Genomic DNA, 5,424 nt, shown 5'->3' with positions numbered 1-5,424 from the left:
AAGAAGATGGACGAAATCTGGATCAACTACTATGGAGTGCCTATTTGTTTTGGCTTACAAGAGTTTGCCATAGTGACGAACTTGAGATGCCATCGTCCAGAAGAACCACCACCCCGCAAAAGATCCAAGGTGAGAAAATGCAAGGAAAAAATAGATGGGTTATTTGACATTGCTCGACATGGCAACAAAGCATCAAATTGTTTGACAAATCTCGAGGATAAAACCATACCAAAGCAGTATAGGGAGAAACTGTGCTTAGTTTGGTTTTTCCATTCTGTTATCTTGGCAAAATAGGTCAACAAGGTCATAGAAGATGATTTGTTGGCGCGTGCTGAGGATTTTGATAAATTCAACAATTATCCCTGGAGATATGACAGCTTCTACTTGACTGTCCAATATTTACTGACAAAGCTATCCTCAGGGATGACCATATTATACGGCTTTTCTAGGGCTTTCATGGTAAATTTAATCACTAATTTTACTCATCCGTTAATTAATATTGAATATAGTTATTATTTTTTTTTGTTTGCTTCCTGTTTACATTTTTTACGCTTGGGTATTTGAAGTCATTCCTCTCCTCTGAAAGTTGTTAATAGATTACCCGAATGAGGTTTCTAATCCAAGGATGTTTAGGTGGTTGGCTGCAAAGAGCAACACCAATATTTAGGAGGCTGATCTCTTTAACCCTCCTGATGATGTTGTACGTCTTCTTCAAGCAAAATAATTTTACTCAAAGAAAGATAATGAACATATGTTATATCCGGTGCAACAGAAGTTATATGTGATTTATCAGAATGGGACATCTGTTGTGACAAGTTACCCGTCCTGTGCCAATCAGTGCAGCAGATGGATAATTTGTTATGACAGATGATTGATATCTTACATCAGACTACCCATCCGTTGCTTTGGTTATCTGAACCTGAATCCAAACAAATTAACCATCTATTGTAAATTATGCAACAGATATGTAATCTGATAACATATTATTCATCTATTGCAATGTACAGATCATCTGTTGCATAATAGATTACCCGTCTTGTACAACTATTATAAAAGATGATTGATATTTAGCATCAGATTATTCATGTGTTACTTTGTTTCTCTGAACCAGACTCAAATGGATTTTAACCATATACTGCAAACTATGCAACAAATGGGTCTTCTTTTTAAAATGTAACCCAACTGTGAAAATTATTATATTATATGATTTAAATGTATCTGTCTTTTTTTCTTTTTTATAGGTTGTGCATCCATGGATCGTGCCGACTGAGGAGGAGTTGGTGATGACTTATTATATACTCTAGGTCATGCTGATACTATAAAAGACCTAACGGTGAAGTTAATAAAGAAGGAATTGGTTGGAGCAATAGCCATAACAAGAGCAGTTAAGCAAGGTCAGCCTAATGTTGAGGCTCTTCATGACTAACCTACTAAGGCAGATCTGGGTGCTTCTTTTGGTGGAGTTGTTGGTGTTGGTGGAAGGCATGTTGATGCTGCTACCACTCGTGAAGATGAGCAAGTTGATGCTTAGGAAAGAATAAATATGATTGAAAACACCCATTTTCACCCTTACACAGGTCCCTCTCACCCTTCTTCACCCTCGCATTCTCGTTATGAATGCGAAGAGTGAAAGGACAGACAGGATAAACTCTTTGAAAAAGTAGAGGCTATCTCTAAAGCTATCGAGGAATTCAAATCCAAGAGGTATGTTATACCGTCCAAGAAGGTGAGGAAGCCACACACTCCTACAGTGTTGGTTAAGAGAAAGAAAAAAGCAATTAGAAACATACTCTCTAATTGGAAATCAAAAGAAATTGCAATTCCTTCCTTTCCAAAAGCTATTGAAGTTTAGGGGCCAGTAAAGAAGGTGGACATATATGCGGAACGTGGTACCGAAGAGAAGAGAGATCTATGACGGGCCAAGAATACCAAGCCAGGCGCACCAGGTTACCCCAGGCCTTCTTTTTCCCCCCAAGACTTCCAGACTATGACTGATATACGTATTCCGTATGAGGACAAGGCAAGTTTACTTTTCCAAACCTAGCCCTTCTAATCTACCCCATGAATAAGAAGCTACAGAACATATTTCACATCTGTTGCAACATCTGGATATACTGGTGCAACTGGTAGGGGTTCTATTGTAACTTATTATCCATCTGTTGCATAAGTTACGTTAGATTATTGATTCATAGAACCCTATGCAACAGATGGACCATCCGTTGCATCTTTACAATTACTAACCTATTTAAAAATTGACTTCTTATATCACAACATGTTGACATAATTCTCTGTGTCATGAGAAAAAGACAATTAACGTACCGGAAAGCTTATGACGCTGCCGTTGGGATAATGGACCTCGACTTCTGCAAGAAGCTTAAGTATAGGTACGATCAACTCAATAGGGAGGCATTATCCCTTGGTGTGGGACTTGATTTCCTAGTTCCTACGTTGGTCTTGGATGAAGAAGAAATGACAAAATATATTAGAGGGGAGAGGCCAAATCCACATGGCAAGAGCTAGACCGAGGCAAAGAGGATTTTTGCAGTCATTAGCGTGAACGGCATGCATTATCAGGTTGTTGAGATACTACTCGAGGAGGGAAAGATCAATGTTTATGACTCTAACGAACCTCTCATCGACGATTTCGATCTTTTTCTCCTCGTGAAGTCACTGATAGTGTTGTTGCCCATCTTGCTGAAGGAGAGTAAACTGATGAATCATTTGCCAAAGGAAGTGTTGATGAAGAAATCATGGGATTTTGAAGGTCAAAATAAGGGAATAATCCTTCCAAAAGATGATGCCGCTAAAACGAGCGATTCATACACTCTTGCACACATCAAATGTTTGCTGACCGGCACAGAAATGGCCGAGCCAATAACTTTTCTATGCGACAATGTTGTGGCAAACCTGCAAGAGGTCTGGGCTTATAGGGTAATAACTTTTCTATGCGACAATGTTATGGCAAATCTGCAAGAGGTCTGGGCTTATAGGGTACTAACTAGATGCTTGAAGTCTGTGTATATAGAAGAGCCTGTGAAATAGCAATTTTTAATTTCAAGTCACCCTTCACTTTACTACATGTACATGTAGTGGCAAAAAAATTTTCCTGATGAAAGTTGAGTTTTTTATATGCAATAGATTATCAATCTGTTGTAAAATATATTGAATCTATTCTGGCAGATAGTTTATCTGTTGTAATAGGTTGGTTATCTGTTGCATTACGCGATGTTATTTTTATTAATAATCTAATAATCTAAGTCTAATCTGTCGCAACAATTTCGAACAGATGACCTAAATTTTACAATATATGCCTAAATCTTTTTGATATTTTCCAACAGTTACGCTTGAATATCCATGTGCTCGAAAAAACCAAACCAGTATTCCATGTGCTCGACAAAACCAAACCAGTAGCAAATACACACACCACCAGGAAAATTTCAGCAATTAGGATTGAATATCCATGTGCCCAACAACACCAAACTAGTAGCAATAACGGCAATAATGTAGTATCTTTTTGCTCGATTTTGTTTCTCTTCAGAAGCCTTGACTTTATTCAAAAACCCCAGATTACACAATTTGCTTGTGAAGGGTGTCGTTCTTCATACCAATCAAAGTAATCACATCCACCCAATTTCTATAAAAAAAAAAAAACACAATTACAAAATAATTACAAGTCAATAATTAATCAACTAATTAAATAAAAAAATATTACCTTTGAAATCATACAAGTAAAAAACCTACAACCTGGATTTGGTTGATTTCAAGAAGTCTTTAACAGAGCTTCATGACCGCACTTACAATATCAAAAATCTTTATCACAAAAAATAGTGGAAGATGCGCTCGACATTGTCAAGATCAGTTGGAAAAAATAAAAGAAATAATTTGAAGAATTTGGATAGATAAAAGAAGATGACGATGGAGAAGAAGATTTGGGAATTTAGGGTTAAATTTTAGGAGAAAGATCAATATTTAAGACAATGGGAGAGAAAAAAATGACCATTGGGGGTCAAGTGATGACAAGTCAGCAAAATGTGCCAGACTGACACATTTGATGCCTATTTTATTTTATGTGTTTAAAATGAACACTGTCTACTTGATGCCTATCTTATTTTAGGTGTTTAAACTGCACACAGTCGATGGGTTTCATCTTTTTTATTTCAATTTACTTTAACCTTTTTACACGTAGTGACAATTTTTTATGTCCAACGAAAGTTGAATTTTTATAATGCACCAGATTCTTCATCCATTGTAACAGTTATTCTACCTGTTCTGACATATAGTTTATCTATTGTAATAGGTTGGTCATCTGTTGCATTATCTCGATGTTTCTATCAAAGTCCATTTTTTGCAACAGTGGGAAGACCTGTTTGATAAATTCCAACAGATTACCTACCTATTGCGACATATGTCTAAATCTATTTGATTTTTCCAATAGATGCGTCGCCTGTTGCAACAGATACATTATTTGTTGTAATATTTGAATCTATTATTTCTTTTCAATTAATAAGTTCAAATCTAAGGAATAAATAAAATTCATAGACAAAATAAAATAAATCGAAGCCTTCAGAAATTAGCTGAAATAAGTCAACGAATAAATGAAATGTAAAAAAATTGTTATGGGTACAGATCTCAACAAATACATCAACAACAATTTAATTATGATGCCAAGGATTACTTTGATAGGCTCAAGCTATAAAGATCTACTCAGTATGGATAAGTTGTTCTTCATCCAGTGCTATGGAATTCGGCTTTGCTCATCGTGGATCTTTATTGTCGCTTACGTACGATTTCTTCGCTTTTTGTTCTTCGTATTTTCCATAAAAAGAGTAGCATAATGTCAATGTTGTTTAGCAGTAGTTTCTTCTACATCCACCTAGAAAGCCAAAATCGGTCAATGCTAATCACGGACATATAAGAAAATGGAAAAGGATAACTCATCTGTTGTAGCAAATCAAACAGGTCTTCCTCCTATTTTAAATTATCCCAAATAGAATATATTTTTGTTGCAACAATGAATCAACTGTTGGGACAAATTACTACATGAGGAAGACCCTGTATGATAATTTTCAACGAATGAACCATCCGTTGCAATATATGAATCATCTGTGGCAGCAGATAGGTCATCTGTTGGTACAAATAAAAGCAGTACGAAGAGCTATTTGATTTGCTAAAATAGAAGAGACATATATCGCAACAGATACTTTATCTGGTGCAGCAAGTTAGTCAACTGTTGCAACAGATATATATATATATATATATATGTTTGATAATTTTAGCAGATGTGTCATATGTTGAAACAGATATGTGTCTGTTTATTTTTTCAGGTGGAAGACATATATATTCACCTTCTTCAGATCGTGTTGCTCTCCTTTGGATATTGTACGTTGCTCAGTGTAACACACAGATAGAGAATTTGCAATTTTT

This window comes from Capsicum annuum, chromosome 9 (assembly GCF_002878395.1).
Source record: "Capsicum annuum cultivar UCD-10X-F1 chromosome 9, UCD10Xv1.1, whole genome shotgun sequence".
Taxonomy (NCBI): Eukaryota; Viridiplantae; Streptophyta; class Magnoliopsida; order Solanales; family Solanaceae; genus Capsicum; species Capsicum annuum.
The sequence above is the reverse complement of the archived record's forward strand: the minus strand, read 5'-3'. Positions refer to the sequence as shown.